The 26379-nt window shown below is 39.4% G+C and overlaps 1 long non-coding RNA gene across 1 annotated transcript in view; it reads left to right on the forward strand.

Moving 5' to 3' along the window:
* Positions 1–1857: 1857 nt before the first annotated feature.
* Positions 1858–26379, forward strand: part of LOC113478372 — a 58863-nt gene continuing 34341 nt past the window's right edge. Inside the window, exon 1 of the long non-coding RNA XR_003398047.1 lies at positions 1858–2006. This is a non-coding gene — a long non-coding RNA (uncharacterized LOC113478372). The remainder of the gene's footprint in view (positions 2007–26379) is intronic.

The raw sequence follows: 26379 nt of genomic DNA on the forward strand, positions 1-26379 counted from the left end.
TTTATGGAAAAGACACCATTTTTTTTGCCTGCCTCGGTGAAAGCTAAAAACCAAATTTGTTCACCCTCCTTGAGAGAAGGTGGTTCTTCTGAATCATTAATATTAAGCCTGTACTTACTAGTTGCACTATTTATGAAACTGATTATTTATGATTGCTACTCAGAAAGTTCTACTGAGAGTAACTATTTCCATGCTGATAAGTTCATAAGCAATAGTTAGAAGGATATTGGCAATGTGTTTGTTATTAATTTTCATACTTTTTGGCACTTCAGAACATTTCTCAGGGTTCTCGCTATGAATATGGATGAAACATTACACTTTTTTTTTTTTTTTTTTTTTTTTTTTAAGGGACAGTTGTGAGTTGTGAGACTGTTTTCCGCTTCTGTAAGCAAGTATATTTGCATTTAATTAAAAGCCGTTGCATTTTAGGATCACAAGTTTCAGTCTAGCACAACGCCTGAAATCATTGAAAGATTTCACTTTTGCCTGACACATTAGTGCTCTGTAAAAAGTGTGTTTGCTTAGTCCTTAATAGGACAAAATGTAGCATTTCCACTACAAATAACTTTTATATAAATGTCTGGTCACTGTAACACCGTAATTCAAAGTAGGCTTGTTTCTTCTCCCTGAAATTTGTGATTATGAACTTCTGACGGCTGGCAGGAACACACACTGATGCTGCCAGCAAAACTCTGGATGCAGTGCAGTCATGTTTTGAGTGTCTTTTGCGGAGATCCTATAATAACCTTGCCTTGTATGGCATCGAGACAATTGAATTCTCTTTTGCATTATACACTTATATAATTGCATTACTGTCTCTGAAGCCTTTTTACCCCCATAAATGATTAAAACTCTTGTTGCACAGATTTGGACTTGGGACACATATTTAAGCCTCCTCATACCGAACATAAGTTACTCTATAAGAACATAAATTGCATGCTATATGGCTGCAAGCATGGAGTATTTGCTGTTTTGTGATTTTCTGAGAGTTCAGAGTTTTGTAAAAGAGAAGTCTGTATCTTACTAATAGTGCTGATCACATTTTCTTTCATTTGTATAATTGAGAAAATTAGCAATGTAAAGAAAACAGCTCCATCTAAATAAGTTCTCTATCCACAGTTAATAAAACAGTATCTACCCTCAGAGACCTGGAATTTCTCTGCTTTTAGTTAAACAAAGCATTTTGTGTACCTACAGTAAATGTGATATTTATTTTTTCATTATTCATGAAACAACTTTAATGTCACTGCTGATTTTCCTAGTGGGATGTTCAGCTCCAGCATACCAGAGCTCATGCTGAGTTGTAGCTGAAGATGTCATTCACAATAAACATGAGCTGCTGTGACAATACAATGGCAGAAGGTGAAGAATCTCTTTTCTTGTGCAAGGGCGTGCATGTGTCTCTCCATGTGTGAGAGGGAGAGAAATATTTGATTGTGTTTACAAGATTCATTCGCGGCACAGCAGGCAGTAGTCACATTGTAATATTCACCTTAACACAGATAATTTGATTTTCAACCTGGTTATCATGCATTTAGACATGACGATACATGAAAATATATGCTTTAGCAGTGCATTTTAAACAAGGTTGCACACTTTAAGTCGGAATACATTAGAGGTGAGCATTGATTTTTGCCATTGCAGAAGTCCTGGAAAACACTGTTCAGTGTTCAGCATATGTTACAAAATTAGTAAGGGGAATTTTAATTGGTAAGTCTCAGAGAATGCTGCCATTTCTGGGCTGAACTCAACAGGATAGATTTCCCCCAATTTGACATCTCTGAAGCTGTACAAGTTTTTCCCATTTGAGAGCCTCAGGTACTAATGGAATTTCTTTTCTGAGTTCCAGGTTGTCTCATGTCTGGAAAATTAAGAGTCAAAAAGTCTCGTGGCCTTTCTGCCCTTTGCACTGAAAGGAAAATGAACTACCTGGTCATAGGATGAATGTTGTCTTTGGTCACCATCAAGATCCTGACCTGCCTAACTGATGTGACACAGGGAAAGAGGTATGTTGATGCTCATCAAGAGCAGACCCTCATTACTGCATCCTGAAGCAGCCTGAGAGATAAGGGGATCTATCAGCAATTCAATTATAGTCATGACACTAGTCTTCATGCAAGACAAAAAAGGAATCTGCCATTTGTACTGTTGAGATTTCAAGCTTGACTTAAATCTGAAGAGTGTGAACATGGTTGGACATGATTTTGTGAATCACCTACAACACATTTGCAACAAACAAAAGCAGGCTTAATTCTGCTGAAATTGATAGAGTTGAGTGGGGTGTTTGGCCCAAATCCAGCTGGAGTCATTTCAGTATCACACCTCTGAATCTTCAGAGGTTTTCTTAGAGTCATTAATATTGAGGCTGTATGGTACCCAAGGTAATTATCCATTACTGCTTGAACCTGACCCAGGAATTATTTCACAACACATTGCCTCATTAGTATAATATGATGGGGAAAAAAAACAAAACAAAAAAACAAACAAACAAACAAACAAACAAAACAGAAACAAACTAGAAACTAGGAAAATGAGTGCTAAAAGAAGAAGAGTGTGAAGAAAACAAACACAGCAGGGTGAGGTCCTCTGATGGTGTAAATCAGTATCACTTTCCATGAGGCTTTGCCAGTTTATACCCTGTGATGCTCTGGCCCATGATTATTAGGAAAGCATGTTGTTGATATGCTCTATAATGGCTTCCATTACCAGCCCATGCTAAAAGAAGCAGCTGGTGAAAGTTATGTTTATGTTCCACAGATGGATCGGCAATGGCAGACACATAGCTCTGTGTCTGGTAAACAGGTGTTTGAGTTTATATTTGCTAGCCAGCCAGAAGAAGTCAGATACTTGGTGAGGGGTGCAGGCAAAGGAGATCAATTTAGTTGTTGAAAAGGAAGAAGCATTTCTTTTTGGTTGCACTTTATCTTGTTTTTAAATGGTGAGTAGTGTCCTGAAACACATCCTGCCTTTTATCAGCATATTCTAAGTGACCGGGAAGAAAAATTAGCAGAGAGGCAAAAATCTTCAAACTGATAGGGATATTCGAATGATATTGTCTCATCTTCTTCCTTTCTTGCCCATTTTCAACAGGAGAAGGAAGCACTTTGACTTCAGACAAAGTGAAAGTTGTCTATAACACAGTCAAAACTTCCGATGTCAGAGGACCAACTTCACCAGTTGCTGCAGTGCAGAACAGGACTAGTTGAAATTACAGAGAATTTAGTTATGCCTTTGCTGGGAGGTGGAAATCCTTTTTTTAATAAGAAATGTTTTGCAAACCAGTTCTGACACCTGTAAATTTAATACTTACTGGTGCACAGCCAGTGCAGAAGGAGAACAAGTGCTTTTCAGCTCACTCAGAATAAGCCATTTATTTTGACTGTGTTTGTTCATTTCTGATTGCTCAGAAAACCAAAAAGTGGCTAGGATTTTTTCTGGTTTCTGGATGACAAATACTTCTAGATGGAAGAATGACATCTAAATTCCTGGGTGAATATCATTCAGACTGGAAATTCCATGAACTCTGAGGATTTGGGAGCATTTTCACAGATAATCAGCAGTAGGCTGCATACTCATTAATAACTAATATTATGATTCTGTGAGTCATAGTGATCCAGATTCAGCACTTCTAGATGCAAATCAGATTCTTATTTTACTCTTTGACCAGCTCTAGGGAAAGCTCCTTAGTACGAAATGCAAAGAAGTAGCCTAAGGGAATAGAGCAGGCTGGCATAATTTGCCTAAAACTTTGCCACACTGCTGGTGGGTGTTGATCCTTCTGGCAGAATGTTAAATGCTTCCTGCTTAGTCCTTGAAACCAGTGGCCAAGGCAGGCACAAATGGTTCTCCAAGACAAGAGATGACCCAGGGAGTGGGAAGAGCAGCTGGGATGGCTGAAGAACCCATCCCAGATAGGTCTGAAGAGACATTCACCCTTAGCATTCTTAACTTGTTAGCACGCCTGTTTTATTGAAACTAAACTGCTTGAAGGGGCGGCTTTGGAATGGGCGCGTTATGTCGGAAAGGTAGCTGTTTAAATGAAGTGTGAGCAGCGCATGTTTTCAAGCTTCTGTTGTAGATGTAATATATGAAGGAATAGTGAGAGCAGCAGGTGTTGTCGAAATTTATGGAGGAGCAGCAAGCCCAGGCGGCAGCCCCACAGGAAGAGCAGCGACAGTTACCGCAGCAGATGGTCTCAAGAATTATGAATGTGGGCCCTATCCCCAGCTGCCCCTATAACCCTGTCCTTTTTGAGCAGGAACCAACAAGATGTTGACTCCAGGCCTACCTGGTCAACTCGAGCAGCGAGACTGGTGGTGGTCAGGGCCACCAGCCACTCTAGTTCTCTGCTGAACAAGCCTGACCCAAGCTGTGTGTATTGATCACTGAGCAGTGGTACTGCTGCCGACTAGGAGAGGTACATCTTGAACCAGTTGGGAATCCCAGAATAGAAGTACTGATAAAGGCTCATGGAGGAATTTAACTACCCAGACATCTGTTGAGTAACAAATACAGCTGAACATGCATCATCGCAGAGGTTCCTAAATTATAGTGAAGACAACTTTATGATCCAGAAAGTAGAGACTCCTGAGGAGAAGCCATCCTGGATCTACAGGAGTATATTAATGAAATTTGCAGATGAAACTTTGTAAGTGCATTAAAAATAGAGCAGTGCTGTGTTTTAGGATTGACTCTAGCAGAGTATCATATGTGTTTAGAATGGACTGTCTGCCTCATCCATTTATTAATTTTTACTGTTTCACAAGTAACTGAAAGTTTCAGCCTACCTTCTCCTGTCTTTAAACCTGTTTGCATCATCCATGCGTGCCAGGCATTTGAGATCTGCAGACTCTTAACTAATATACTTTGCAAACATCTGTCTTGGACAACACACAGCTCATGACAGAGACCAAACAAATTAGAAAAACGGTTAGATAATAGCAATATGCCAGTTCCCTTCAAAAATGCAAGTGCATACCTTTGCAGAAAAAAATCATTTGAAACAAATGTTGAAGAGGATGAGGAATCTTAAGAAGCAGAAGTATTGAAAAGATAATAATGAACAGCAAATAAGGCATGAGTTTTCAATAAGGCACAATAGCAAAGGAGGCCTATAAAATTTTGGAGTACAAACAAAGAGATATTACATCACAGGGTAAAGTTCAAATAGGGCTTTTTTTCCCCCCCTTGTTGGTTTCAGGAGATGTAAAATAGACTAGCGCACTGAAATGAGCAACAGAAAGGTTACACTGAGTATAATGATGAACTAACTGACAGCAAGACATACAAATTTTTGAAAAATCTTCTAGAAGTTTTGATTCACAATGACACTTACTGGAAAAAAGAAAACCAAAGAAGCCCACAAAACTTATTTTTATCATGAAACAAGGGAATCTGTGAAATCTTAGGGGAAAAAAATCTCTTAAATTTTCTCACATAAATCAGCTAATCTTTGCCATCCTCAAAGAAAAAGCAGCCCTGAATGAATCCTGCTTCATTCCTCGGGTTCAATACAGGGATAATGCCAGGTTTACTCTCTAATGATTCATTTCCTTACATCTGGACAATGTGTCTTTTAAACATTTAAGGGAAAAAAACCCAAGGGTTTTTTTTTCCTCTCTTGCCAAGTTTTAATTTGATGCATTCATTTCTCCATTACCGTTCTGTCCCAAAGTTTATTGTCTCAAACACTACACAGCAAAATCTTTTTCTCATCTCTTCAGGAAGGTAACATTTCAATTTACATTTGTAATAGCGATGTATGATAATCTCAACAGGATGGTAACCTTAATAATCTTCCTGCTAAAACTCTGTTCATTAGCTTTATGATAAAATATGCCTGTGTTATAAATATTTCTAGAAAATAGCAAAACTTTTAACTTGTCTACATTAATCCTGACATCTGGTATAGGTCACATAGAGAAAGAAATCTACCTCCAAAAAGGACTCCAATTCAGCATTGTATTAGGACTATTATCAAATAATTCCACTCCACCTGATCAAAGGCTTGCTCAGCATCTAGTGTTAATAACATTCATGGGTTTGAGCCTTTGCTTTTTCGAAGATTTTAGTCTCCCCAAAGCATCACCTAAAAGGTCACTCAGGGGTCAGGGAGTGTTCAACTCTTTGATGAAAAAGAACGAAGAGCTCCTTTTAATCTTAATATTCAACTTCAGTACACACACATACACACAAAAGAATAAATAATCTCAGGAAGACTGATCTCAGTCCAGGCAAAAGCAATAGTGGAAGACTTTTTTGTCAAAGTTGCAATCTAAGAACTACCTTTGCAAGCATGGAATTTGGAAGGAGATGAAAAAATGAATGAGAATCCCACTCTGGTTATTACTTCTGTCTGAATTCCAATTTGAATTGGACTCAGACAAAGAAGATTGGAGACAAGCATGCTATCAACAAGATAGCAGCAGTGATATACAAACCGCCACTAATGAACTCCCTTTATGTGTCCAGGGAGCCCTTCTAAAGAAATCCTACAAACACACGCCTGAAGGCTCTTCTTGCTTCAGGCCGGATGGATTTGCTTGCTGTTCTTGCTCAAAGTTAATTTGTAATTTACAAAACCAGTCTCCTATTAAGAGACAGAAACAAAACCTAAAGGTAAAAAAAAGGTGACAGAATCTCTGTCAACCTGAAGTTTCAGTTTTTCTGTCTGCTGCACTTGTGGCATATGCAGTCACTGAACTGAGTAGTCTCTTCAAAGGTTTTTTCAGCACTGCAGTGGAAGCAAAGGACAGTAAGAAAAGTCACTTGTGGATCCCAGTTTCTATGAGGGAAGGTATAAAAGGCTCTGAACTGTCCCTGAGCAAGGTTATTAACTTGAAAAGTACTTAGCTGAAACTCTTTCCTGGTGCATTGACTCATGCCCTCCACTTCAGTAAAGCCAGATTACAGTGATTTGCCAACGATTTTGTGGCTGCAAAATGCAGGAAGGTATTTTAATTGCATTTTCCCCTGTGATCAGTTCTGTTTCCATATTCTGTGGTTGAAATCTTATTGGAATGCTTTAAATAGAACAAAGACTTGGTCGGCTATTCTGCCCTGTCGCCCTTCCTCTTCCCCACCCAAACTGGTCCAGGTTGTTTGGATGGAAATGCTACTTTTATCTAAAAGGCTTTTTGCCTAGAAAGTGACTGCAGATGAGCAGTGCCGACAGGAACTCTTCATAATCACTGGCTGGGCATTTCTCACTCGATGTACATTTCCCAAAGGAATTACACTGAAAAATTTGTATCGGGTTTTGAAATGGAGCGGTGTGAACTAACTCAGAGCCATCAATAAGATTTACCAAGATATACCCCAGCTGAAGTTCCTGAGCTGCACAAAAAAACCCTTACATTATATGCGAATCAGCTGTTTAGTAATCAGCGGGATCCAGATTCTGTTGGTTTTACTTCCGCAAAAGGCAGGAAAAAGGTTTTTATCACATTTTGCCTTGTGATCAGCTCTGAAGCTTTACCGGCAGATGAAACTTCAGCTCAGGTCTTATTATTAAAAAGATGGTTAAAATATCTGCTCTTTTCTTGCTCTTCACCCATATATACACACCTTGAGTAGTAAGAGTATCTATAACTTGCCTTGTTCACCTTAACGGCCCATCTGGTGGAGGTGCAGAGATGATAAACCCCAGGAACAGCCTCTCGAGAGACGTGGCCTCTTCACTTACATCTCCTGAATTGCCTGCTGGAGCAGCTTACGTCTTTCTGTCAAATAAGACCAGCACTTCTGTTACCTGCCTGAGGTCGACATCACTCCTGCAAAGTCACAAAGTAGTATTTAATATCAGATACCAGTTCGTATGAAATGTTTGTGTGGAAGCAGGACTTGGATTTATGCTGAGGAGGAGGAGCAGGGGTGGAAGCACGGGTTGATTAGGTCCCCTTGGTTAGATTGGATCTAATTCCTATCTTGTGCTAATCCACCCCAGACTCCTGGCGGTAAGATCCAAAGCAGAATAAAGCAGATAACAGGAGAAGGCAGAGGGGGCTGGTCAGGAGTGTTTGTAAATAAATCTGGAACCTGGGATCTGCAGCCTGCTTGGTTATGGTTTTGTGAAAACACAATTACAGCATAAAATGAAAGCAGGCTGTGCAATGAAAACAAGAGGAATGCCATCACCCAGGTTGGCTTGTACTGCAAACCACCCTGGTCAATCATCCGAGATGAATGGAGGTATCCGCTGAATAACCTCACTTTGCAACTTTTATGTGAAGGCTTGATAAATGAAGTCAGGGAGAGGTACAAGAAAGTGATTAAAACCAGCCTGCGCAAAAGGCAACGATAACCTCCCTGAGCTTGAAACTTTTTTCCCCTTTCTGCCTGAGTTTGTTAGATAATTAACCCTTTCATCCTTCAGTCTCTGTACACAAACGTTTGTGTATTCGTACAAAGCAGCTGCCTCTTGACAGGCAATTTGTCACTGGTAATAAATTGGACCCAGTAGCAAGGCCAGCCACTTCCAATGGTGTTGCTTACAGCCAGGTACCGTGATCTGGAGTTTCGTAGTGGCCTTGCTGTAGCAGAAGTGCTTTTCCAAAGTCTAGCTCGCTTACTTCTTGTTTCTGGACTCTGTAAGCTGCCCAACAGCTCACTTAGGCACCTTCTTTTAGGGACCCTCCTGGAAGAATGTGCCCCAGACCACACTGACCACAGTTTTAGGTGATGCCAGTCTGTTGTTGTCATGACCTTGAATGGGGTTTAGACTGAATATTAGGAAAAATTTCTTTACTTGTCAAGCACTGGAACAGGCTGCCCAGGGAAGTGGTTGAGTCACCATCCCTGGAGATAGATGTGGCACTTAGGGACAGGTTTAGTGGTGGATTTGGCAGTGCTAAGTTAACAGTTGGACTTGATGATATAAAAGGTCTTTTCCAACCTAGATGATTCTATGATTCTATGATTAATGTCACTAAACCAAAAAGCAATTCTGGCGTTATTGTCAGGCAGGAGCCAGGATTTCTCTTTGTGGGCCTGGAACCATAATCTGTCATCTCTTATGGACTTGGAGAATGACTTGAGCATGCATAAAAGCATTTTGCCCACATATGGCATAGTCAGAGACCAATAGACTTCTCATTCCTAGGTATAGTCCTTTGTGCTCCTAGGTGCTTGCTGGGGTTAAAAAGAAAGGGTCTAACAAAGGGGTCTCACAAGCAAACCCTTGCCCATATGTGGTCAGAGGCAGCTGCTTCTAGTTCAGCTGCTTCATCTTTGGTCTGCCCAACCACATTAGGATGCCAAATCAGGCACTTAGGAAAAACAGCTCTCGAGTGTCTGAGTCTGAGATGGGCTCTCAGGTGAATATCTAGAAGTCAGCATTAACAAAATACACAGAAGCTTTCTTGCATGTCAGAGAAATAAGCTTTTCTAGGGGGTCCCCCCCATAGATTTAGCCCAAAGAATGGCAGCAGCACCACTGCCTGTATTGAACAAAGCTCTTTAAACCCTTACCAAGAAGCAAAATCTCAACTGAGAAATACCAACAGAGCATTTACGACAGCCTGAAAATTAATTGTCCTCTGAAATGGCAGTCCTCAATTTAGGCTTAATCTCTCTTGCATTACTCAGGTAGCTATTGTGAAGTATCACCCCGCTTGCTGCTCTCGCTGACAGTTTCTATATCCCTTCACCACACCCACTGGAAGGAAAACAATCACATAAATCCCTCTTGCAGGGCATGCTCAAACTCATTTCTTATTGTGGGGCAAATTTATAGTCGCATTTACTATGTAATCTTTAAAGGGGACTGGCTGGTGGTTGAAGGTCTAAAATTACAGATGACCTGGGTGTAAGCAAAAGTGGATTTGTTAAAAAATCTGTATTTAAGGGAGGAGGGAATGGGGTGAGAGAGGAGAGCTTGATGTTCCCTGTGTAGTTTATGACCTTTCCTAAAAAAATAAAACCCAACAACTTCAAGAAAGGTAGAAAAGCAATTTTCATTCTGTAGCGCTAAATATCTGTTTATCCCACTGCCATGATGTGAGCATGCCCAGTTGGGATGATTTAGCACTCTGCTGATGACTACCAACGGAAGGACTTCATGTGAAAAGGTAGTCTGCCACAGCTAATGGGCTCTTGTTTCAAAGGGATGCTGTGTGTACATTACTAGTGTATGGAGAAGGTGCAGAAAGGCCTCAGCAGACATTAGGAATGGAGTGTTGTTGATGATGAAAAGGCACTTTGCTGTTGAGGGAATGGTGGGAGAGAAAAGGCGTATCTGTCTTTTTGATTAGAAATGCATGCTTCCTTTCATCATCTGAGCTGAAAAATTGGCTTCTGCTCTTGGTTTATGAAACCATTTTTCTTTCCCCTTCCTTCCCAGGTTTGCAAACTCTTTAATAAATTAGTTACTGTGAGGTGCATGGGTGCAACAATCACCTTAGAGGCTTTTCCCAAATGCATCTTTAATATTTTATAAGTATTTAAATAGATTTATTCAATGTGAACAACCTGATTTATTAACACTGGCACTCTGGCATGGAAAGGGGGTTCAATACAAATTATGTTGTGTCAGAAATTTTTAGCAGCTAGATCTCAATTTACCAATGGATTCTTGGAAGTCAGGAAATAATAGGACCCACCCTGTGTTAATATTTAATCAAGCTTTGGTGCCAGATAGGAGAAGCCATCGAATGAATGAGACGCAATGAGGGGAGCCCTGTATTACATTAAAACATACATCATATGTGTTCACTTTTTAGATGGGGGGGGAGAAGTAGGTCAGTTATTATGGTAAGTGAGAGGCTCAGACCTGCCACTGAATAAAGATGCTTTGTCAGGCTCTGAGAGCTGTCCAGATGAAGTTACTCACTGCAGACATGTACAGGAAACCTGAGTGACCAGGTGTGAAACTTGTTTCCCTTTTGAGGGAGAAAGTTATCTCCTTTATCCCAGGAGATAACTTTCCTTGTGCATATTCAGAAAATAATGTATGACAACAGAAACACTGAACGTGACAGGATAGCAGAGCTGCTTTGTAAAGCACTTTGTAATGATGCAATGAGAAGGGTGCTACCAAACCTAATACTGTCCTACATAACTAGTGTACCAAGGAGCAGAGGATGTGAGGGTTTACCGGTCCTCTATAGGTCAGTACTCTGTAGGTTACTGTTTTGAATTACCCAAAATTTATTTTCACTCTGAAGTACCATGTAAAATTATTTTTATTTAGCCTGGTACATTCCCCTCGTAAAAACAAACGAGTTTTATTTCAGTATGAAAACACCAAATCACTTTCTCAATGCAGATTTTGGGGATAAATTTAAATTGCAAGGAAGCTCAGAAGCAAATTTTTTCACAGCAGTGTTCACTCATCTGAATGGAACAGATGAACATACAGGCATGATTGCAAAATAGATCTGCACATCAGGAGGGCTTTCCTAAATCTCAGCACCCAATGTGGAGAGACTCAGATGAGTTAGAAGTCTGCTCAAAAACTGCCAACATCTCCTTTCTGCTGAGTACCACTGACACAGCCTCCCCAGTCCACCTCGCAAGGCAGGGGCTAAATAGGTGAATGAAGAGCAAAGAAGAAATCCTCAGCCAGCTGCAATGGGACCGATACTGGATAAAGAGGAGAAAAGAGGACATATCAGATACCACAGATCTTTTCCTGGATTATTTCAGGATGACCCAGCAATGAAGAAACCAGTGGCCAGGACTTCCTAGCCATAATTGCATGCTCATGTGCAAGGGTTGAGTTCTTTGGAGGGTGTGAACTAGAGTAGTGTGGTTGAAGTGACTGGAATAACACTGGTGGGTGCTGGCTGAAATTTTGCCTTGTAGCTGGAGTCCTGGTGACAGTGAGCAAGTCTTCTGGTAGTAACTTTATTCATTCCTTTTCTCACTTAATTATGTTCATATCTGTCCCTTTAAACATGTAGTGTGTGCAGTTTCCCTGTGTGCTTGCTTTATTTAAAGAAAGAAAGAAGAGTTGAATTGCTTGTCCTTTGTAACATTAATATTAAAAAAATTGGATGATGCTCCAGTAAGGTGACGGGATCAAGACAAGATCCTACTCCACACATCTGGTTCTGCCAAAGAATGGTTTATTAGAAGGCTGGATTACAAGGGAAGATCCCTTTATCTTGTGCTGTGATAATTGCCTGTTCCTGCGGATATCAGGATCTCAGTTCTTTAAGATGAATATTTGGAGGGAGAAGATAAATGGAGGAGTGGAGCAGAAAGCTATGTGTGATTTCTTTACGCTGTTTATGGTTAAGTTGAATTTGGTTTTGTGGAGTGTATACCTTGATGAGATGGTGTTAGATCCAGAGCAAGGTCAACTCTACCTGTGTCACTACTTACAGATCTTCACCTAATCTGCCACAAGGCAGGCTGCCTGCTCAGCGTGGGATTGTTAGTACACATGGTAGTAGTTTTAGCTCTTATTAACATATATTTACACAGTTCCTTAAGAGTAAACAGAGGTGCTATGACCTAGTACATATAAAAGTGTAACACACAGAGTTGCACCTATATCAGCTGTGAGAACAACCATAGTTCAGAAAAGAATAAACATTTTTTACATTCCAGGGAGGGAGTGTGTCCCTTGGAATGCAGGATTATATGGTTACAGGTTTTGGGAACAACAGGTCCAGATTTCTGCTCAAGTATCAGGCATGCTTTCCTGCCTCTGGGCAGCACCTATTTAGGAGTTACCTGATGGGTAAGAACGCATGTCTTTCTGCTTTTTTCCATTAAGCCAATCTACAGTTTAGGCTATCATTTGCTTCTTATGTGGTGCAAAAAAAAAAATGCATGTCACAAAGTTAGCTTCTAAATACACTGATTTGATTTTTTAAACCACTACAATTTTTAGCATCTCATCCCAACATTCTCAGTAATGGCACATTAAGTCTTCACTGTGGCACATTATGTCCAAGCAAGGTGAACACTTTAGTAGGCATTTTGATAGAGGCACAAGCTAAGATTCTATTACTTTTATCTCAGAAAAAGAATACCATCATCTACTCCACATTCAAATACTTATGAATAGACTTTCCCTAAAGTTTTTTTTCAAATTGGGGCTAGATGGAAAGAAATAGAGGAGAGAATATCAGAGGGAATAGGGCAAGTTCCACAATTCAGATATATGAAGCTTAACTGTATTGGTGTTAGGAAAGCTATTGTTATAAAATCATTGTAGAAAGTTAAAGAAAATGGTACAGGTTTTTCAGCCCTTACTGTTCAGAATTTCATCTGGACTTCTAAGGAATTTGACTAGGTAGAAATATGCCTGAAAGCACTGAAATTTCAGCCTCCTTCTTCCCAAAGGAGACAGCAATTGAGACAGAGGAACAGCTTCTGCAGTCTTCCACTGATCAGGGGCTTTCTTGGAGAAAGGGTCTTGCTCTGGTCTTTAGGACAGTTACAAGGTACTACTTTCCACATGAGTGAGGCCAAAGTGGTTATCTTGGAAATCTGAATGTGATTTTAATTATAGTTTTTATTATTGGAACAGCTGTAACCAAGATTGTAACAGTCAATTATATATGGAGCTTTATTGGCAAAGGGTGTTTAATATTAAACAATCATTGCTAACAGTGAACATACCTGATATAATAATGAACTTTAGTTGAAAGATCAGCATGAGATAAAGGAGTTAAATTTAGCTGTACCGTCTATAACAATAACATAAGGGGATATCTTGAATTCATTTTATTTGGAAACAGAAAACTCTGAATGTTGTTAGATTATCTTTTTGAGATCATAAAGTAAATGTTTGGTAACCAGATAATCACTTTCACTAAAGCTACAGTAACCGAATGTTTAAATGTGCAGGGCTGAACTGTCAAAGCACGTAACAACATCTTTAAATAAAATGGAAGCGGCTAGAGCTGCCTTTATCAGTGCCCTCCTCTGACAACTGCTTTAGGTTCAATTCTGTTCCCATTGAAGTCAGTGAGAATCTCCTGGTAACCTGAAATGATTCATGGCACAGACCTTACCACAGAAAAAAGGAGAAGTCTCAAAGCACTGAGAAAGGTGCACAGCTGTCCCACAGCACTTGAGTTATTTATACCCATGCAGAGTGATATTGTCAACCCACAGCATTCATAATTGTGGCTCGAGCTGATCACAAGAGCTGCATCGAAGACAAAACCCCCCAGGAGAATTTTTTTCAGTCTTCCAGTCACTGGACATCTTTGGCAGTTATAATACCTAGGTTTTGAGCTTAACTAAAGACTCAGAAACACCTCTTACACTTTTTTTTAGTTTATTTTAATTAAAGCTGACAATCTCTGATAACCAATGGTAGGCCCAAATCAGAAAGGCTCACATGGCAAAATTGGCCCTAACCCCACAGCTATGAAGCACTGAGAAGGTATGTGCTGGCTGGGCCATATTCCTCGTACAGCAGGATTTGTCTGGGATTTTATTTTTAATTTTAATTTCGTGTTGATGGCTCTGTGGGCTGTTTGGCGTAAAGCGTGAGTCCTGGTGCAAGTGAGGAGGCAGGATGTAAAGTGGCCACAGGATGCAGGGATGAGGCAGGCTACCCTGTGCATGACCAGGACCCACCCATGTGGTAGGTTTTACCTGCACCCATTCTCCAGACCGCACTTCCACACTGGCAGAAGGACAAGCCACATCTCTTTTCAGTCTCTTTTTTTTTTCAATTCTCAGAGGCTAAACTAGAGCTCTGTATATTGAACTTATATTTGGGCTTGAGTCTTTCTCTTCAGTCCCACTCTCCCTCTGATTGCTGGTGTTTGGATCTGGTGGACTAATATTCTGCAGACACTGCCTTTATCAGCATGTAAAAGGAAATCCTCTGACCAGAGCCTCCTCCTGCTTCTCAGTTTCCAAAATGCAGCTCAAATTCTTAATTGGGTAACCTGAATTTCTCTGTAATCTATGTATCTGTGTGTATGGATGTAATGGACATGTCAGTGCTGTGTACACTAGCACTTTTAAGTCATATAATGGGCCTGTTCACTAAAAGAATAAACACACCATGAAATTTAACTGCAAACTGGGGGTATACAGAGGAGGATGTTCACTGAAAGGTTTATCTACAGTATAAAACCAGTTACTTTTCTTTTGCAGATTTTGGGGGTGATATGCAGCAGTGGTATTCTCCTTAATTTTGGGAAGTGATTGTTTCATCTGAATCGTGGGGAGAGAGGAAAGGAAATTGAGAGAATTTCTTCTTGCAAGCACTTTTCAACTATAGTGTTGCCTGTGCAAGCATACAATTGGATGTTGCAGAATACAGGACTTTTGTGCAGAGAAAAGGATTAGGAAAAAACCCCAAATGTGTGAAATATAACAAAAGGCAATATTGCACTGTTAGAAGACACAGCTGAAGTCAACAGGAGTTTGATCCATGAAAGCACAGCAAGACCACGCCATATATAGGAATGCACAATCTGTCAAAATTAAGTGTGTAGTTTATGGTATGCTTTTTGTTTGAAATAACATATTACCTCCTATTTATAGTAAAGCAGACTAAACAGTTCTATATGTCTGCATTTAAGATTTTCAGACAGAGAGTAAGGATACCTTTTACCTGGAAATTGTAGAGTCAGAGCTCAAAATTGTTAGCAGTGATATAAATGAATACCTGTGATTTTATAGGCATATAAATCTCAAGCTTCTGCTTACATAGCCCTGCTCTGTCTGCAGTATTGGCTGGATCTGAAGATCACTTCTGGAGGACTACTAGGAAACAAATGAACTTGCAATGCATAGTATCTTAAAGGAAACTATAAATGGGATAGGTCAAGGACTAGGCATGTAAGCGACAGGAAAAAGTCTTCCTTTTAGTTTATACAACTCCTGCTTCCATGTCTGTGCAGATTCCTAATAAGGAATAGTAACTTTTCGAGGCACTAGGCCTGTACATATTTCCTGACCTTATAATTCTCACAGTTCTAGACATTCCAAGGTAGGGGGTCATTCAGACAGAGTTGTAATTTCTTGTGCATATTTATTTCCAAAGTATCTTTTGCATAGTTTCCCAGTGAAATCATGTGCTGGGGCTGGGGAATGCTAAATAGGTTATTTTTCAAGCTTGCATATAAAGAGCCTGTCAAAGTGGACTGTTTTGGACTTACCAAGTAGAAGTGCCGGAGCCAAACCATGATGTTTGTAGCTTGTCCTTCCCAACCTTCCAGTTATGAGCTGGGCTTCCAACCTTCCAATGGGAGGTGACGTAAGAAGGTTAAGGAGCTCTGGTTTGTTATCAGTGAGGATTTTAATGATTATAAAAGTCTTGAAAGCATACGTTGGCTCAAGAGGAGTGTGACCCGAGTCTTCCCCCAAAACTACATTTTGTTAACCCTTTGGTGTTAGATTTACACTCCTTTTCCTTCACATTCTGTAAATAAACACACGACAAATTTTAGGGGGAAGAAGGTTATTGAAGCCTGGCCTCTCTGTAAATAAACCTTAACTGGTTGTGAGAGCACATTTTGAATTAATTTTCCCGGTCCTTCAAGATACATACTTTTTTTTTGAAGCAATTACCTTTATCTGATCAAAGAATTAAAACACATCAGGGACCAGCCAACACATCCTGAATTTTGAATATTAATTTCTCAAAATCCATCAGCCAAGCAGCACCTAGAAGTTATCTACTGTATGAAAGACAAAGTATTTGTCTGGCCATTTCCAAAACCAAAAAAATCTCTGCTAAAATCCTGCAGATAATGTATTCATCAAGAAGCTAAACTTGAGCAGAACAAGTTTGCCCTTAATGCTGCATATGCCCTGTTCAAAGCAGCAGTATGGAAGGTTAGTCAGACCTCAGCTTTTATCAAGATGTGTCTAACTAATCTAAATTGAAATGTGAGCGCTTTCTTTCTGAACCCCAAAAGCAAGTAATGCATTTGGGACCGAGGTTTTCAAGTTCTTGTTGAAAAGTAAGTGTAGACTTTCTGCTTGCAAAAATTCCTGTGAAAAAACCTAACATATTTCTAAGCATTTGAAAAGAATGGCAAGGGGAAGATCCCATGGAAATTGGGAGTGTTTTCACAGATTGCGGGTGACAGTAAGTATCATTTTATAAAACACCAGTTAGGCTGAGTATGACATATGGAGACAATTTCTGCCCCAGCTATATTTACCTTTCCCTTTGATCTAATGGGAACAGCTCATGTATATTGAGGCAGAGCTTGGTCTACAGTATCCTGTTTGGTTTGTGTATTGGAAGACGTTTGGAATAGCTAAGTTGACACGTGCTTTTGTAACTAAGAGAGCAAGATGGTGCAATGAGCCTGATTTAGTCATGTGGAGGGACAGTTACGAGGTGATATGAGTGAAATGCATTAAGTGCTGCCTTTTCCTTTATCGTTAGAGAATCATTGAAATGTAAGACTTGAAGGAAACTCCATAGGCCATATATTCTGTTCTCCTGCTCAAAGGCAGGATCAATTATACAGCCATCCCTGGCAGCCATTTAAGTAAAATATTACTGAAATGAAGAGATATTCTTTATATTTAGAAGGGGGAATGCTGCCAGCACAGTTACTTACCTTCTAGAAAAAAAAAAGAACTCCCCCCAAAAAACATGAGAAAGGTTATTCTAGCTCTCCAGGAGTTATCATTCAAATTAGTTTGATGATTTGCTTGGGATCATTGGAGAAGCCTGACTAGAAGATATAAGTGGAACATAAGACAGGATATGTGGAAGTGAAAAATAAGGAGATATGATCATAGAAAGGCAAGGGAACAGGTTAAGCAGGCTTCCAGTTGAGGTGGTGAGCTCCAAAGGCAATGGTATATTTAGACAACAACTGAATGAGCATGCGGAATTCAAAAATACCAGGAGTTGTGGGTTGTATTTTTGACCTTTGGATTACCTGGTGTCTCTTTCAAAGGTTAGAAGTGAGATTTTGCATGGCTTGCCCCACATAATTAGCATTGGAGATTTGTGTGTATACCTGTGTTTGCTTACACAACACTGGTTTTATCTTCCTGAACAAAAGGCACAATAATCTTAAAAATTTGGATCCTGCTTGCCTCTGCTGTAGTCATATCACTGTAAGGCTCCCTGCCTGATTGTTGTAAGTTGTTTTTCTAAAGCCAGACCATTTCATTTGACTTTTGTCAGACCTGCAGTTTTCTCTGCTCTACTTCTAAGTGTAAACACTACAATTATTTGCAAAGTGTTATTGGTCATTTATTTTATCAATCTAACATTCTTATATTCTGCATCTTAATACCACTATTAACTGTTTTGGGTCATTTCTTATTTGTATACCAGAAAACTGCTTCCAGTGTTATTACTTATTGGTCATAATCAATTAGGGAAGTTTTTAGACTATGGCAGTCTTATATAAATACACTGGCAAAGTTCACCTCCTATGATTTCTGACAATTAAATTGTTCTGTCACTTTGGGACCTTCATTAATCTCAACTTGTCATCCTTGTTTATGCAGGTTATAATGGCCTGTGTGTGTAAGTGAAATGAGATGCTAAAAGCCCTTGGCTGTTTAACTCTTTGATGAAAGTCAAGCAGGAATATGTTGTTGAAGGGAAAAGATTTTTTTTTTCATCCCCCAAAATAGCACCATGGAAATTATTGCACTGTTTAATGACTAGCTCTGAAATAAGCCAAGGAAAAGTTCTACAGGGGGGTGAAGAAAACTGAGCTGACGGTACCGTTATCACAGTCCTTTGTGTGTCTGCATGACTGCACATAGAAATAAAGATGTGGCAATGTAGATTACTTTCTCTCCCAGGAAAGTGGTATGAAGACATCATGTTCCAGCAGATGTATCTAACATCCAGAGATTTTCAGATAACATTGTAGGATTGGTGTAACTCAGGTGAAGGACATAACTAAAATTTCTTGAAACTTTGAGATGAATATTATTAGTAGGCACTTTGGTTTGGGTAATTCTGTCAGAATGATTACTTGGGACCACTGCAGGCACACTTCTGAGTACTTTGGTAAGTGAAAGTCCCTTCACAGACTTGAATTTAATATTTCAATCATAGAATCATTCAGGTTGGAAAAGACCTGATCATTGAGTCCAACCACCAGCCCTACTCTACAAAATTCTCCCCTACACCATATCCCCCAACATCTCATCTAAACAACCCTTAAACACATCCAGGGATGGTGACTCCACCACATCCCTGGGCAGCCTATTCCACTGTCTGACCACTCTTTCTGTGAAAATTTTTTTAAGTTCCTGGGGAAGTTTATAATTTTCTTCTTTCTTAAATTATCTCCAAGAATTTGAAGACCTGCTTTCTGATGTCTCTAAATGCAGATGGTGGTTTATTATCTTTGGCCCTTCTCTGCATCTTTTAAGAAGGTCTTAAAAGGCTTTTTAGAGTGGTTACTCTACAGCACCAGCACCGCTATTTGTATCAGCCTCAGGCAGAGCTTCTCAATGATCCTTCCTACTGAGTGGCCTTTCACTTTATAACCCTCTGAACTGTCATCAGATCTTCACCAGGTCCAGTGCACCGAAGATACAGGTACCTTTTATTCCATGCAGTTCATCAATCCGTGTTTCCTCTTGGGCAAGTGCCTGCTGAAACTGAAACCCAGCCTAACAGATATTTATTCTCATTTGCAACTGGAAATGAGGTGCCAAGTCAAAGCAAGGAGTACCTTGTTCCATGGTGGCAAAGCTGGAGATGGAGTGCAGGTCTCCTGACCCACTCAGTGCCTCCATCCATATGCAGCTGGCCAAGGTTAAAAAATAGGAATAGCCTTAGTTATCCATCTCAAATCTAAAAGGAGTGTAATGATATGCTATTCTCTGTACCCTGAGAAACATACGAGTGACAACCTCTCTCTGAGCACTAATTACCATAATTCTTAGACCAGAGAGAGATCCAGAACACTTCACAAATTATCACCCAATATCTTTAATAAATGTGGATGGTAAGTTACTTGCAAAGGTGCTGGTTAATAATCTGGAACACATATTCCCAGATCTAATTCATTTCAGTCAGATGGGATTTATTAGGAATTGGACTGTCAAGCAGTAGTATGAGGCAACTCTTCAGTACGGTAAGTTCACACCGAAGCAAAGGAGAAAGCTGGTGTGTCTCATGGTAATATAAATGACTTAGACTAGATAGACTGTTTCTGACTCTTAGAATAGATAGACTATTTCTGACTTTTCTAAACGTTCGGCTATAGACAACTTTTTGACACTGTACAGTAAAAGCCAGTGGCACCCATCAATTTATTACAAAAATGCTGATGTCAGTGGGTTAATGGCTAGGCTTCCTAAATTACAAAAAGGAGAAGTGGCAGAGCTGCTCTCCCATTTCTACTTCATCCAAAGTTCACATCATAACTGTGTTTCTTTTTTCTTTTATGAGATTAATTTATAAAGAAAATTAAATCCCATGTGCCTTTGGGATGCCCATTTTGGATGTGGCTGCCTTTCTTTCTTGCCTAGAGAGGAAAGAAAGTGATGGGCTCCTACCAAAGATGCCTCAGTGTGTGTGCCTAAAGTTCAGTAGGATAAATTCAAATCTTGGAGGCAAACTGCCATATGTTATTTGTCGAAGCTACCTCTAGGCTGCCCTGAACCATACCAACACATGTGTCAGCGAAGAATGAGAGTCAGGGCAACTTTCCAATTTTTTGTGCTCCCAGAGGGTTTCCAGGGGAATCTAAGTTTAGGAATAGTGAAACAAAACCAATGAAAATAGGAGATAGGTGTATTTTACGTTCTAATGCTAAGGCAAATATAAAGTATCATATATGTAATTTCACCTTAAATTTTCAACACAAAATAATAAACGTGTCTTTCTATATACTTCAGCATGTGGTGAGGTGCATAAATCAGATGCAGATACTATCACTTGCTCCTCAAGCTGTGGGTACAGCATTACTACTTCTGCTTTGACAGCGCCAGCTAATCATATACTTCAGGAATGAGGTAAGCTTTAACAGGCCTTTTGAAATAGACTTTTAAAAAGCCACACTGGATTTTACTCAAGATCATGCTAAGAAAATCTTGAGTTTAGCCAGTTCATTTCCATCCACTGCTTTCATACATACATATAAAATAAACAGATCGAAACATTTGTAGTATCGGTTGCAAAAAAAAGTGATTCATCCTACAAAAAATGCTTGCCCAAATAAACATAACATAGTGGTGAAGCACTGTTCTTGAAGTAACAATGCTACAATTGCTTACATTCTTCCATTATCATCCTTCTGTGAACAGGCAGTTCACTTAGACCGGTATCTATGGGGAAAGTCTATTTTTAGCATGTGTTTGTACACTGGCAGGTATAGCCAGATGCTGTTGTCTAATACTTGCCTAACCAAAATGAAAAGACAGAACAGAATGTAGTTTAAGAAGGAAACTCTCAAAAAAGTTTACTATACAATGCAAAGGGTGGATATTTAGTTCTTAACCTCCATTTCTTTGCAATAAGATACAGCATTAAAGACATGACATTGATGTATTTGTTATCCCACCTGATAGTTTTCCTTTTTTTTGCCCCCTCTTGCAGCTTTACCTTAGTGACATTCTCCATCTTAATGTTTGCATCAGACACTTTTGATACTATGTAAATTACATTTAGTACATAATTATTCACAGTCGCTAGGTTGCATAAATAAATTCTCATCAGTTTTGCATGTGAACCCTGAAATGAGTACACCTGTACTAGCTCAAGACCTGTAAACTGATTAATTGCATGAGGACCACTTAACTTGGGCAGGATTCTGCACTGAGCGCTTCCACTTCCAGGATCTGGTCTCTCATGTCTGCATGATATTGTGTCATCTTATAGAAGTATATGGGGATTTCTATATCAGAAAACAATTACCACCCCTCCAGAAGTGGTCACAGAAAGTGGAACGCAGCAGTGGTGCTCTCAGGAAGTGAAGTGGGGTCAGCTGAAGATGGACAGTTCAGACTTTCACTCAATTCACAGTTCCTTATGAGACTGAGAAATTCACTTCACAAGATTATTTTTAAAACCTTGTTGAATGCAGTGCTCAAAATTGTATTTGTTATGAACAGTGTCTTTGATGAAAAACAGAAATTTTCACATTTAGTTTCCTAAGAAGCAGTTTTCCAATTTTCATTTAGCACTTTTGAATGAAAATTCTCCTATTTTTAATGAATTTCTGGGACATTTTCTCCAAGATTAACTTGGAGAAAAGAAGGATAAAGCTCACAAGTAATGTAGCTCACAAGTAATTTATTTCTCAATTACGGCCATTTAATATCTTCAGTGTGTATAAATAAATCAGTTCAGTTTAGCAATACCAATTTTAAAAATTGTGGCTTTAAAATCTCACAGTGTCTTTAAATGAAGTTAAATATTTAAAATTTTAAAATGAGCAATCTCACTTAATTAATTAGTTTTAAGTTTTCCGAATAACTGAAATACAGGGACCTACAGAGTCTAGCTAATATGGACATAAAAATGGGTTCATATGTGTGTGGGCACTCACACAGTTATGTATACACAGCACACACTTCTGTATCACCACATGTGAAAACACACACGCACGTGTGTGTGTGTGTGTGTGTGTGTGTATATATATATATATCTCCATGAATAAAATCACTGATTAAACTACTGGTGGCTACTTCTCCAGGCAAATAAGGCTCATAAATTGACACATTTTGCTTAATCTGTATGTAAAGCATGTTACACATCACTGTTATATTGCAGACATCTTAACTTTAAATGAGATGAAAACAAACATAAAATTAGCACTTTAGGGAACCCCCTGCCACTCAATTTGTGTTGGGTTTAACACCTTCTTATTTTATATACCCTTCTACATAAACAGTTTTATATCAGCCCTTGATATGGTGCCTTCAAAGAATTAAATGTTGAGCTGTTTAAAAGCACTAATTAGCAGCTTTAATACAGAGGGGAGCATAGTTATTAGTAAAATCTTGTAAACCTAGAATACCCTTCAGGCCCAGTCATTTGTGTGTGAAATAACTCAATAAAATATTATATTGTTAATCACAAAAACCTTTGAGGGAAATGCTAAATCTGGGAAGAAATATAAACTGTACCTTTGCAAACAAATGAGGAAAAGTGACCGTCCACATTAAAGCAGAGCCATAAAATCACAAGAATAATATGTTAATTGATAAAATGCAGCTTGTTTCCTAGTAAGGGGGTTTGCAATCTGTAACCTTATGCACATACAACAATAAACATACATTAATGGTGTTTAGTTTGCACACAGCTAGCAACATATTTATTAAATTAGCACTTAATTCCTTTCAATAGTGCGCAACAATGGCAAGGCTTTTTCAGAAGGTAGCTTTTGGTAACGGTATGATAATATTTAAATCTATACAGTTATTTTTTGTATGATGCAAATTTTATATGGATGTACCACTAGAGATGTTTATAAAGGCATTGGGATTGATCTCACCTAGATTTTCTCTCTAGAAAACTATATATGTACCCTCAGTTTTGCTTGATAAATTGAAATTCGTGCCTGACAGTGCTGAATTCTACTTTTTTTCAGTACATCACACAAGTTTTATGTTAATAGTTAATATTTATGATGCAGGTAAATAATGATATTCTTAAACGTTTAAAAATTACACTAATTCCAACATTATTAAAGAGGTAGTGTTTCTAATTTATACAATGTGGTATAGCTGAGTGGCACTAGATAACGAAAGAAACGTGTAAGTATGGAGATCTTCTGACTGACAACTAATGCTTGAAAAATAAAAATACTAAGAATCTCAGAATCTACAGATGCTAAGAAAATACATAGAACATTGCTTTCATAGTTTGTGATTGCATGAGATAGAACTGAAGACTTTCACCTTAAAAAACTAACTTTACACTAGTGTTTCAGTGAGAGGGTTTTGAACAGTACTTTAATTTTAAATTTCAGGAGAAAAATTCTGAGGTATGTTACCCTTCTGAAATGATTATTATATATGCCAGCATGCTGAATCATTATTTTCATCTGGTATTATCCTTCTCCTCACCTTTCCTGGGAAAAAGATGGGGCAAGACAAAGCTGGGCATGCGTATTTTAACCAATGTCATTGTAATGATCATTTGCTGGTCTTGGTGCTAGTGGATTTTTTTTTTTTTTTTAAGGAAAAGTAAATAAGGCTAGTTTCTAATATTTGACGACAGTTTTAAGTGCAAATTTCTCCATAATGAGCAATATCTATCCTTTTCAGCTACGGGCTACTATGAGAAACAGATTTATTCAAAGCCCCAGTATATTTGCTGTGAATATATTTTTAATGTGTTTCTCTAACATGAAAGAGCTGGCCAGAGCTTAAACATTTTTTTTGTATGTCATGCTTTGCTTTTTACGGTGTTTTATGTTACAACCTAATTAGTATCTTACAGTGCCCTTGCATGTACTTAGGGTGTAGGGTTTCACAAAATACACTGAACGTTTTATTTTGGGGGACCTCTGTGACACACTCTAAGCAGTTTTAAACAGGCTAAGAATATGTTTCCAGTCAATCAAACCTCTAGAGATAGGTTATCCACCTCTGGCTAATGCACTGCTATAAAACCTTCACCGTTTCTGACTGCGTGATACAGTCCTGTTATTAAACCCCTAAACGTGCATGGTCGCAGGATTCAGAAGAGGGGAGGGAGACAATTATTTCCAGTGCTTCATAAAGCCTACTTTAACAAATTATATGAAGATTAACTAATAGCAGCCTCAGCATTGGATGGCTAGCCAAATTAGGTATGACTTATCAGGCCGATGCTTCGTCAGCTGCTCTTTCGAGCCTGCCTTTGTAGAGGAGGTCTTTGCCAGCAGCTGGTTCAATAGGTGGTGAACCAGGCCTAATACTTGGTCTGCACCACAACAATAAAGAAATGAAGCAAGTGGCGTGTTGAGCTTCTCTGAAAACCAGTTTGGAAAGCCAGTGAGGTTTCTTGAGTGTCATCAGCTTTCCTGCTGAGGATTAAATGCGCCTGCACAAAGCCAGCATATCCCACAAATCAAAAGCAGCGTGCGTGGAGAAGGGGCAAACGATGGGAAGCGGGGTCTGGAGCACCGTGATGGATTAGGGAGAGGGCCTTGTGAATGCTCCCTTTTCTGAAGGGGAGATAATCCGTCAATCTCAACAGGGCAATCCTGTCAGAGTGCACCACGCCAGGGTCCCCAGCATCCTCTTCGGTTTTTTATCTGTCCTGTGGAGGGCACCAGCATTCAGTGGCAGTCACTATACTGGGCATTTGATGAGAAGCTGAGGAGAGATATTTGGACACATTTGGGAAAGGGTCTTTTGCCCTCTCTGCAAAACAGCTGTATTATCCTTCAGTTTTGGAGAGGTGAGGAGAAGGCAGACAGGTGTTTTGGAAAGGCTAAGACCACTCTAGCCTTGCGCTAATAAAATGCAAGATAAATTATTCATGTTCAGAACATCTTAAGATTTAAATGTGGCAAGTTTGCTCCAGTACCATGCAGGTAGAGCTCTTGCTGGGGTAGAAGGGCTTGCCAGGAGGAAAACCTAGGAGAAATCCAGGCTTCAACAGTTTATGTTTAACCATGAAGGGATCGCCCTGCTCTCCCTACAAAGACCTTTCATTTCCATCTGGAATGAGTACACGATAACCTAGTCAGACCAGTCTCTCAGTCACCAATCAAAACACTGACTCTTGACATTTGCCTAATTATCTTTTCTCATCATCAGTCATCTCTTGAAGTCTTTGCTTCATTCAGATGCCAGGTATTTCCGAAATTAATCATGTCATTGAAAGCGGCATCTTTTCATGTAAATGGACTTTATTATCTGGATCGAAAAGCTCCCCCCCTCCTCCTTTGAGCTGCAAAAGCCCATTTGTAGGGAAAGTGTCTGAAATCTGACATGCTGCCTTCTCAAGAAAGATTCGTAGTGGTGACCTCCCAGCAAGAGCTAAGCATCCGTCACCGGGAGTGCGTGTGTGTGCTGCTTGCACCCTTGGGCTGGATGCATGCTAATTTGCCCCATTGTTTCAGGGTGAGTGGCTTTCCAGCACTTCCAAACAAAGCCTTTTTGCATAAGCTTCTGTGTGTACAATTATTTTATGTTCACATCATTCCATCATCCTATCTCTGTTCCTGATATAAGAGGGGATGGAAACGTCTTTGTTTTCTTGTTATACTGGGGATTACAGGCTGGATTTAGCATGTTAGCAAGGACACTCCTCTTTCATTAAATCTCATTTGACAAATGTTTGGGACTGTAGGATTGATCAGCCCATTGCACTGCTCATCCTATCTTTAACTTTCAAAGGGACACTATCTTCAAACCGTGTTGATTCAACAAGAAACCAATCCACAGTAATTTACTGTGCATGCAGAGTGTCGAAGGGATAAATGAAGAGGTAAAAATGAGAGGCGTACTCTCAGGAATGTTACTGAAACCTTGGTAGAAGAATGCATTTATTTTGCTCATTAGACTTGTACTTCA

Source organism: Athene cunicularia, assembly GCF_003259725.1.
Source record: "Athene cunicularia isolate RWA chromosome 3 unlocalized genomic scaffold, athCun1 chr3_part1, whole genome shotgun sequence".
NCBI classification, from domain to species: domain Eukaryota; kingdom Metazoa; phylum Chordata; class Aves; order Strigiformes; family Strigidae; genus Athene; species Athene cunicularia.